This window comes from Triticum dicoccoides, chromosome 6B, assembly GCF_002162155.2.
Source record: "Triticum dicoccoides isolate Atlit2015 ecotype Zavitan chromosome 6B, WEW_v2.0, whole genome shotgun sequence".
Classification (NCBI taxonomy): Eukaryota; Viridiplantae; Streptophyta; class Magnoliopsida; order Poales; family Poaceae; genus Triticum; species Triticum dicoccoides.
The window spans coordinates 164,957,133-164,967,504 of NC_041391.1; the positions used below are offsets into that span (position 1 = coordinate 164,957,133).

General features: G+C 50.7%; 1 pseudogene; it reads right to left on the reverse strand.

Annotated features, from left to right (window-relative positions):
- Nucleotides 1-10,153, reverse strand: part of LOC119323134 — a 29,993-nt pseudogene extending 19,840 nt beyond the window's left edge.
- Between the last annotated feature and the right edge of the window lie 219 nt (nt 10,154-10,372).

Sequence of the window (10,372 nt, forward strand, 5' to 3'; positions counted from 1 at the left end):
CGCCGGCTCCCGCCGCACCACCAGCGCCCATCGCCGCCCCCGCGCCGTTGTGGCTGCCGTGGCAGCCGCCGCACCAGGCGGCCTTCGCCGCGCTCGCCGGGCCACTGCAGCAGCCGCTGCAGCTGCCATCCATTGCCACCATCGCCCAGCCCTGACTGCAGTGGCAGCCGCCGCTCCTGGCGGCCTCCTCCGCGCCCGGCGCTCCGCCGCAGCAGCCGCTGCCCGGTGCGCCACTGCAGCTGCTGCAACAGCCACCGCCAGTCAGCTCCGGTCCCGCATCGACCGCATCGGCGGGAGTCCAGCTTCACCAAGTCCAGTCCCCGCCATCGCCGTCACCGTTTCCGTCTTGGATCGCTACCGGCCACGTGTCGGCGACGGTGAGGCTGCAGGCTGCTGCGCGCGGCCTTCTAGCGCGTCGGCGTGTGCCGGAGATGCATGGTCTGCAGCTGCCGCTCCTCCAAGTTGCCCTTCGCTGCGCAAAGGACCTCGATCTCATCCGCCGCGTCGGGGATCTTGGGCATGCGGTTTCCCCCACGGGCGGTGGGCATGCTGTTTTCCCCGCGGGCAGCGACCTCAAAGTCTGCGACATCGGCGGTTGGGGGGGCGCACCCCTCCTTGTCATTCTCCATCGCAAGCCCTCCACTCTTCCATGTGCGGCGCAAACCAACAGCCGTCCGGCAGGGAGAAGGCATGGTGTCACCGACAGCAGCGCGCCGCGTAGCACCACTGCATTCCGCCACCGGTCGCCGCGAGGGCGCCTCTGCTGGTCACTCTTGCGACCACTTCCAGGTGGTCATACACATGCTCTCCTTTTGTTCAGGTGGTGTCCATGGGATCCAGGTGGCTGTACACGTGCACGTCCGACGTGCGGATGGTGTCCACTTTTTGTTAAGGGGTCCAAAATAAAGCGTCCCAGTCCATTTCAGGTTGAGAATAATAAAACAAGCCGAGATGTAAAAGGCTTGTTTTTAGGTGTTAGGTTTGTGTTGCGTCGGGTCATGGTTATAAGTTGGTTAGGCTGCAGCTCGAGGACAAGCTGCATGTCCAGGTGGGGTGTAATGTTAGAGTACGTAATGGGCCTAATGGGCCCATTAGTCTTAAGGTTAATTAGAGATAAGGGTCGTTTGCTGAGGGGTCAAGTAAGCCTTGCTTGGGAGCCAAGTAAACCTCTCTATATAAAGAGAGGAGATGTATCAATCTAATCAAGCAAGAATTAAGAAGGAAATCCCTTCCCTCTTGCCCGGCCGTGGGCAAAAAGGCCCCCGGCCGGCCCTCTCGCGCCCTCCTTCTAGCAGCGCCATAACAGGAGGCATTAGACTGATTGTTTGTTTAATGGAGCCACATCGAGTGTCAAGCTAATGCTTAGTAGGATTTGGGAGGAAGGATACCTCTGCTGCTTGGCCGGAACTAGGGACTTGGCGCAACTTTTGGCTTCTACCACGTAATGGTCATTCATTTTTTGGTTACTCTGGTCGTTGGTTTTTGTAACAGGCGCGGGTTTTTTCTGTTCTAGTTTTGGGTTGAGTGGCATGTGTCGGGATTTCCTTGTAAATGTTTTTTTCTCCTCCTTAATGCAACAGTACGCAGTTCTCATGCATATTCGAGAAAAAGAACTCGCAATTGAAAAAAAAAAGTTCTCATGCATATGGCGGGCATTATAACCACACTCATGTTGATTGGCATCATGTAAGAACTTGTGCATCAGAAAAATGTTATGCAACAACCAATAATATGCACATATGTGTCATACAGAAAAGAAATATGCAATTTTTTTTGAACAGTGCAGTTACTACAACCTCTTGTCATTTTCGTACAGTATGTTTGCTCATACTATTGTGTAAATCCTTTCTTTTTTTGTTTTTTGCATTAGCACACCTTCTAAGTCACTACACATACACACACCAAAAATCCACACTCACAAAGTCTCAATGTGTTGTGGAACTAAGATGCATTGACAAAGTCTGATGTCAACCCTACAAATTCGGTGTTATAGCCAAAAAATTGAAGATTTTTCATGGGCCCCAACAATAGAACAAATACCTCATACGGAGGCATCTAATTAACTTAAACAGAATGAGCACTGTGTAGTCCCTTTTTGTGGCACCTTGTAAACAAAAAATCATGTAAACATTTTCTTAAGACACTTCACTAATTGACTTAACCACATTTCACGACACGACATTCTGAGCACTAGCTTACCCTAATAGCACGTCGCATTTAGAGAAATCTGGACCGTTAGGTACTTCTAATTCTATAGGGATGCTTTTCATATGGTTGAAAATGTCATATGCTATTGATTAAGATAGCATGAATGACCAATTTATAAAACAAAAATAAAAGGACAATGATCGTCCTCACTGAATGACCAACGACGAATCCTAGCACAGCACGGGAACAAAGGACCCAAGGCCGGATGCACCACTACCCGCTAGAGCTCGCCAGTGTTGGCTTTTGATCCCTAGATCAATTCACCAGGAGCTACAACGTGAACGTGCAACAAAGCTAGCTAGCAAGCAAGCTAGCAGCTCAATCGATTTTGCATGCACGTAACGTACGTGAACCTATAATTTCACTAGCCCTAGGATCGGATCACTGATCTCTCGACGGAACGTCCTGGCGTATACTAGCGATAGAAGAAACACGTCGGTTGATGGCCACAGGTGCCTGTCGCACCTGTTAATACTCTTTATTGCTTTGATTTTCGTTGGTGTTACAAGGGGCAGGGTACAGGCATATATATATATATGCGTAGGACAACCTAGCAGCTAACCGACACGTACTAGTAATACTAATCCTACTCGGTGTCATATATGTTGTAGTACTCGAACCTAGGATGTCAGGTTTAATCCTAATATTCACCCCCCTAAACATGACATCTTCGATGCGACCTGAATCCCAAATGCGACTGCTGCTACTCGCAGTATTTATCCTTGGCATTGCTTTTGCCCTTTCTCGCAGCATTTCAGGGACCGTCTTTGCTGTCGTTGGCTCGTCCGTAGCTTGACACCAGTGCTCCTCCTTGGTCGCGTCTTCAACCTTCACCTGTTCTTCGGTGCTTGATAGACTGTCATTTGGATCGTCGAGGGGTCTTTTGAACCCGAGTGAGACCAATCTTTGGTCTAACTTTGAGTTCCAAGCTCTTGGCGCTTGCTTTAGCCCGTAAAGTGCCTTCTTGAGCTTGTAAACTTTCCCTTCTTTGCTTTTCTTCTCGTAACCGAGGGGTTGTTTCACGTACACTTCTTCTTTGAGGTCGCCGTTAAGGAAAGCGGATTTCACATCCATATGATGAACCTTCCAATCCTCTTGTGTTGCCAAAGCTAGGAGCACTCTCACCGTCTCGATTCGAGCAACCGGTGCAAACACCTCCTCATAGTCAACTCCTTGACGTTGTACGTAGCCCTTTGTGACGAGTCTTGCCTTGTGCTTCACAATGGCACCCTTCGTGTCCTTCAACTTGTAAACCCACTTCAAACCTATGGCCTTTTGGTTCGGAGGTCGGGTTACCAAAGTCCACGTGCCACTGCTCTCGATCGCCTTCATCTCCTCATCCATGGCATGCATCCAACTTGAACTTTTGCTCGCCTCTACGAAGTTCGCCGGCTCCTCAACTCCGAGTAAACACAAATCGGAGTACTCGAGTGTAACTGACTTTGCGTACTTGTAGACTTTCTTGAGGGTCTTGTAGCGACGAGGCCCGGAAGAATCCGTCGTGGCTTGCGAAGGGGACGACACAAATTGTGTCGGCGTCGATGCACTTGAGGAAGACCGTTGAGTCTCGGGCGTGGTAGATGCCGGGTCGTTGGCATCCGCGTCGTCGGCGTAGTCGTCGTGGTCGTGACCATCATCTTGATTGTCATCGTCACTATGCGCCTTGTTGTCGAGATCTCCACCTGTGTCGTGCGCGTCGTTGTCGCTATCACCTTGCGACCCATGCGCGTCGTCGTCGGTGTCGGTACCATGGTGATCACTGCCATTGCGGTCACCTTGGTTGGGTCTTGCCAACCACCTGGACGTCCTCCCTTGCATCATCATCAGTTGGAAACTCAACTGTGAATATGTTACCGTTTGGAGCATCGTCGGCTGCTGCGCTCCAATTCCACGCTTGGTTTTCTTCAAACACGACGTCACGTGAAATCCGTAGACGCTTGGTTCGTGGATTGTAGAAGCGGTATGCCTTGGTGCCGGAACTCCCCTCATATCCGATGAACACCATCTTGGTGCTGCGATCGGCAAGCTTTGAGAGATGCGGCTCCGCCGTCTTCACATGCGTCACGCACCCGAATGTCCGTAGATGAGACACATTCGGCTTGCGTCCGTAAATTGCTTCATACGGAGTCTTGCCGATCACCGCCTTCGTTGGAGCCCGGTTGAGAAGATAGACCGCCGTCGCGACAGCTTCTCCCCAAAAAGTCCCCGGCAAGTTCTTGCTCTTGAGTAAACTTCTCGCCATGTCAACGACGGTTCGATTGCGCCTTTCAACAACACCGTTCTGCTGTGGCGTATAAGGTGACGTGAGGAACCTTTTTATGCCAATCTTCTCATAGTAGTCGTTGAACTCGTTTGACTTAAACTCTCCGCCGTGATCTGTCCGTAGAGCGCGAACCTTCAACTTGTGTTCCATCTCCGTTGCAGCCTTCAGCTTCTTGAACGCTTCAAATGCCTCATCTTTAGATCGTAGGAGAACGACCCACATGTATCTCGAGTAGTCATCTACCACAAGGAAGAAGTACTTCTTTCCTCCGTGAGTTGCTGGGGTGATAGGGCCACATAGATCACCATGGAGCAGCTTGAGTGCATCACTTGCACGATAGGTAGACTGAGCAGGGAATGGCCTGTGGTGCTGTTTTCCAACCAAGCACCCATCACATACTCGATCAACATGGTCGATAAATGGCATCCGAGATACCATCTCCATCTTCGACATCTTCAAGGCGTAGAAGTTAACGTGTCCAAATCTAGCATGCCATAACCACGAATCATCATCACTCTTGGCGAGCCAACACTCTGGTTGAGATTGATCAAGGTTGAGAATATAGAGCCTGTTCCGCGTGCGATTCACACGCGCTAGCATGTTTCGGAGGTTGTCAAAGATCGTCATCACTCCGTCTTTGATATCCACCTTGCATCCATTCTCGTCAAGTTTCCCGACAGAAATGATGTTGTTGCGAAGCCGTGGGATGTAGTACACTCCGGTGAGTATGCGATGTTCTCCTGTGAGACCCTCGAAGAGGACAGAACCTTGCCCGCAAATCTCCACATTTGAACCATCACCGAGCTTGACCGAGCCTTGAACATCATATTCTAGCTCGAGGAACTTCTCCTTGCACCCCGTCATGTGGTTACTGGCACCCGTGTCGAGATACCACGACACGTTCTGGCTCCCGGATAACTTTGGTGTTACCTTTTTCTCATGAAGTAGCACCTTCCGGTTTGGTTTCACAACCGCCGTTTGGACGAGATCACAAACTTGAGCCATCAGAAGACCTGGACGTTGGTCTTCCTGCTTCGCCAAATTTTCCTTGATCTCCCGCTTGTTAGGCTCCACGAGATCACAAACTTCGGCCATCAGAAGACCTGGACGTTCGTCTTCCTGCTTCGCCAAATTTGCCTTGATCTCCCTCTAGTTAGGCTCCGGACAATCCTTCGCAAAGTGACCCATCTCGTTGCAGTTATAGCACTTGATCTCGGACATGTCCATGTTCTGTGGCTTCTGCTCTTTAGATCGGTCCGCCTTACCACGACCTTGTGGCTTGCCATTTCCTTTGCCTTCTTCGGTTTGTCCGCCGCGCTTCGCGTTGCTTGAGCCTTCGCCAACATTGCGCCTTCCTTTTCTACTTGGGGACTCCCAATCTGCGCGCGAGTACATGAGTTGGTCACTACCTCCTCCGTTGCCTTTTCGACAGCCACGAGCATTCTCTTCCCATGTCCGCAAGCGTCCGATCGCCTCCGTTATGGTCATGTCGTCGATGTCGTAAAGCTGCTCGAGCGTGCCGATGATGTAGGTGAATTTATCAGTCACCGAACTGAAAAACTTCTCCACAATCTCGGTCTCCTCGAGCTTTGCACCAAGCGCGCGGATCTCTCCCACCAATGTAGTCAGACGCATGGCATAGTCATTCACCGATTCTGTTTCCTTCATCTGCAACTTGTGAAATTGGCGCTTCAGCACTTGTGCCCGAGCCTTGGTGACGCGATCTTCTCCGATCCTCATCTCTTTGAGTGCGTTCCACGCCTCTCTTGCTGTCTCAAACTCCACCAATGTCATCAGCACGGAATCTGGCACAAACTGGGCTATGGCGGCCATGGCACCTTCGTCGCACTCCTTGTCGACGTAGTCGTCCGTGATGGCCTCCCACACTCGAAGGGTTCGGAGAATGATCTTCATCTTCACCGCCCACACGCCGTAGTTGGCGTCGGTGAGCATCGGGTACTGGATGGGGGTGTTGCGATGCGCCTGCACGTTGGCGCCGCCCGTTCCGCCACCACTGGTTGCTGACTTGCCGCCCTTCTTCACCTTGTCGCCGTTCTTGTTCGCCTTGGAACTGCCGTCGCCGGACTTGTTCGCCTTGGAACCGCCATTGCCGGACTTGACGGACTCAGCGTCGCTATCCGTCATCGTAGATCGTCGAGGCTCTGATACCAATTGTTGGTTTTTGATCGACGGATCAAATCACCAGGACCTCTGCACACTCACGTACAAAACAACCAAGCAAGCTGCCTAGCAGGTTGATTGATAAACAGTGTACGTGTGTGTATAGCCACGTACTTCTGTACGTGAGGGTGGCTTGGGCTAGTAACGACGCGATCGATCGATCGATCTAGGCGGATTCTCTCGTAACTTGCGAACGGAAAACTGATCGATTTTGATGGCTAAAGGCCCGTGTCGAGCCTTTGCTTTGTATTGCTTTGATTTTCGTTGGTGTTACAAGGGGCAGGGTACAGGCATATATATATATATGCGTAGGACAACCTAGCAGCTAACCGACACGTACTAGTAATACTAATCCTACTCGGTGTCATATATGCTGTAGTACTCGAACCTAGGATGTCAGGTTTAATCCTAATAGCCAGCAGCCACACCAATGCTCGAGAGAGCTCACGGCCAAACCATTGCAGGAGCAAGACAGAGGAAAAGACCCGTGTAGGAAGATCTTTGGCCAGTCCGGAACCAAAGCAAGTCGGGAGACTCCGCTAAACACCAACCACAGCGACAGGTGACTCGCCTTCCACAGTCTCCAACCAAAAATGGCGAAGAGGAGGAGCACATGATTTCAAGGACCGCTTCACGACCACTGCCCCACACCCCAAAACACAACCGTGCAACCAGGACCACCCCAGCAACCCCCACCAAAGGCCTAAGAAGGGAGGTTCGTTCTGTAGGCAGATCAGTGAAGGGCAGCCCGGCCAGGACAGGGTAATGATCGTCATCACTCACCAGTATTCATAACAATTACAGTATGAATATAGAAGCAACTTTTTATCAAATGTTATGTTGGTTAGATGGGCAAGTTGTGGTATTGTGTTCGATGATTAGTTCTAAACTGATTTTAGAATGCATGTTTCGTTCTGCAGGAGTACAGAGACAATATAATACCTTCAGAAAATGTCTTATAGAATGTATCGTCTCTTGGCCATACACAGAAAACCAATAAATATGCCTCTACTTTGAAATACAATCCATGTTCAAAGATCGGCCGCCTAGATGATTTAATCACTGATTTATTGCGGATCAGGGACCCCATTTTCATAATGAAAATGGGGCCTGTGTGGCACCTCTTATCTAAAAAATATGCAGATTGGAATACACCGCGTTGATTCAGACCTAATCGATTTGAGCACAATAAAATGGATGGTAGGGGTGAGAGGGAGGCGGAGGGGTGGCAGCGAAAGAGGATCGGTTAGGGAGAGGGACAGGAAGGAGGTGGCTGCTGCTGCAGCGAATCCCTAACTCCCTCTCTCATCTCTCCCTCACATAAGAAGCAATGAAATGGGAAAGGTTGCAAGGCTACTGTCTCTAGATGGACTTTCTGGAAGGTGGGGAAGTTATGGGTTGAACGAGTAGTAGTCCTTCTCTCAAATTTCTTTTTTCAATTTCTATTAGTATAATATAAATGAGTACAGGTTCCCTCTAAAAACATGAGTACAGGGGTTGTGGGCTTGTGTTGTTCGGCTACTTCTCTAATGGCTAGTCACCAGCCGACTGACTACCGAAAATCAGAACTTTGAATACATACAATGCCTCTACCTAATCAGAACAGTTTTCTGTGATTATCCTAGATCATGCATCCTACAATCTTATAAATGAGCACTGGTTTTTCTTATTTTAAAAATGATCATTGACTAAATCAAACAATTGTTCGAATTCATAATTTGCCAATGCAAGTGCACGGGCAATTATTGAAGTAAATTAATACCTCTTGTCTGCGAGATGTTTTCTGAGGTCCTCAATGAGGTCTTGCAGCTCACAAGCACTAGAAGAACCACGCATCCCAAGTTTTTTTCTTTTTGCAGGTATCCCAAGTTTAAATTTCAGACGGTTGAGAATCCATGTCATGTTAGGTTTTTGAGATATGGGAACAAACACCATACAGTTGAACTGCCCTTTGATTTCATCATACACCTGTTTGGCAAGTGTAGTTTTACCCAGACCACCGAATCCAACAATGGACACCACCTTGAGCTTCTTCTCGGTATCAGTTAACAAATTGACAAGCTCTTTCCTTGGGCCATCAGTACCTACAAGACCAGCTGCATCCACATATGTCGCTGACATGCGAGGATCGATAGCCACAAAACTAGAACTAGAATTGCACTCATCGACCTTGTACCTGAAAGAGGATGTCCAGGAAGAAAGTCACACTTACGTCCTTTAGAGACAGTAGTAGGCAAGCAAAATTCTTCTTTTTTTCCTTTTTTCTAAAAGATTGTAAAAACTCCCGTGCTCTGTGCCTTCTATTATTGCAAAGTTTTAAGATCCAGCATCTTAACACACGACTAACAAATGCCACCAAGGCTAAAACAACCGAAAAGAAACAATTTCGATAATGGAAGACCACAGATCGGATAAAACATATAGAATAATTTATGTTTTTGTAATTCTAGGTGTGTTATATACTCTACAAAATATATAATGTACAATCTGCAAGTTTTCTTGCAAAAGGGGGAGAATGCGCACCTGATGCGCCGTTCATTTGCCTCTAGTGCAAGAACCTTGAGTTCCTCCATCCGGTCAGCAATCCGATGCCGCGGTCCCAACGTCTTGAGACGTCGAACAGTCTCTTTGATGAAGCCTGCCTTGGCAGGAGCACCTCCAAATTGGCGCATGAAGTCATCAATGCAGTTATCCATGTCGTAGGACATCTCTCTGACGCGGTCTCTCCAGTCTTTGGCCACCGGATCGAGCTCATCCATAAGCTCCATCTTCTCAAGGGCAGCGTTCATGGCGCTCAGTTCCTTCTCAAGGAAGGACGCCTGCTTCCTCACCCCTTTGAGCTTACTGTACTCGTCGCCCGCCAGGGTGGCGAGCTTGCCGAGGAGGGGCTTCATCACCCCCATCGTCGCGCTCACTGGCATCTCGACCAAATCCTCCTTCCGATGTTGGCTCAACAGCTACGGCCGCCTGCTGCAGGTCAGCTTGACGGAGATTTGAGGCGAGCCGGCAGCGGCGGCGAAGTCGAACAGCCGAGGCCGAGCTTGAGAGGTGGAGAAGGGAGCTGCTCGTGATGCCTTGAGATCAGTCGGCAAGGTCGGGTGCCGGGATGTGGATGGCCGTACAGATCTGTGGCAGGAGGTGGATGGCCGTGCCGGATCTGGGCCCGCAAGGGAGGAGGCGGTCATCGCGAGTCAAGGCGGAGGGCAAGAAGTAGCAGTGGGGTGATTTGGGGCTGACGAACTCCTACACTCGCGTGCTGCAGTGGTGTCGGTCGGAGCAGCCGACGGCGCGGCGGCGAAGTCCAGTGGGCGATGCTGAGGTCGGGAGGTGGCTGCTTGTAACGCCGGGAGGCGAGGCGGGGTCCCGGGAGGTGGCTGTGCTGGATCTGCGAACGGATGGGGATTGGCTGCGGCGTATCTGCGGCCGGTGGTGGGTGGAGTACGCGATGGTGCCGATGCGGCGGTGCGAGGGCAAGCAGCAGCAGTGTAGTGATTTGAGGGTGACGAGCTTGATAGAGTGGAAGCGTTCCTTTCAGGAACGAGCTGAACGGGAAGGACTGACAAGAAATCTGCCACTCCCCCGCGTCGTCTCCTCCGAGGCGACTCCGGGGTTACGCTAGCCGCCGCCGCCGCCCTCCTCCCCCCCCTTCCCTACCCTCCGCCGCCACCAGAGGTGTCCTCCGGCTCGCACGCGCGACACCAATGAAGGTGGCGGCGGGGA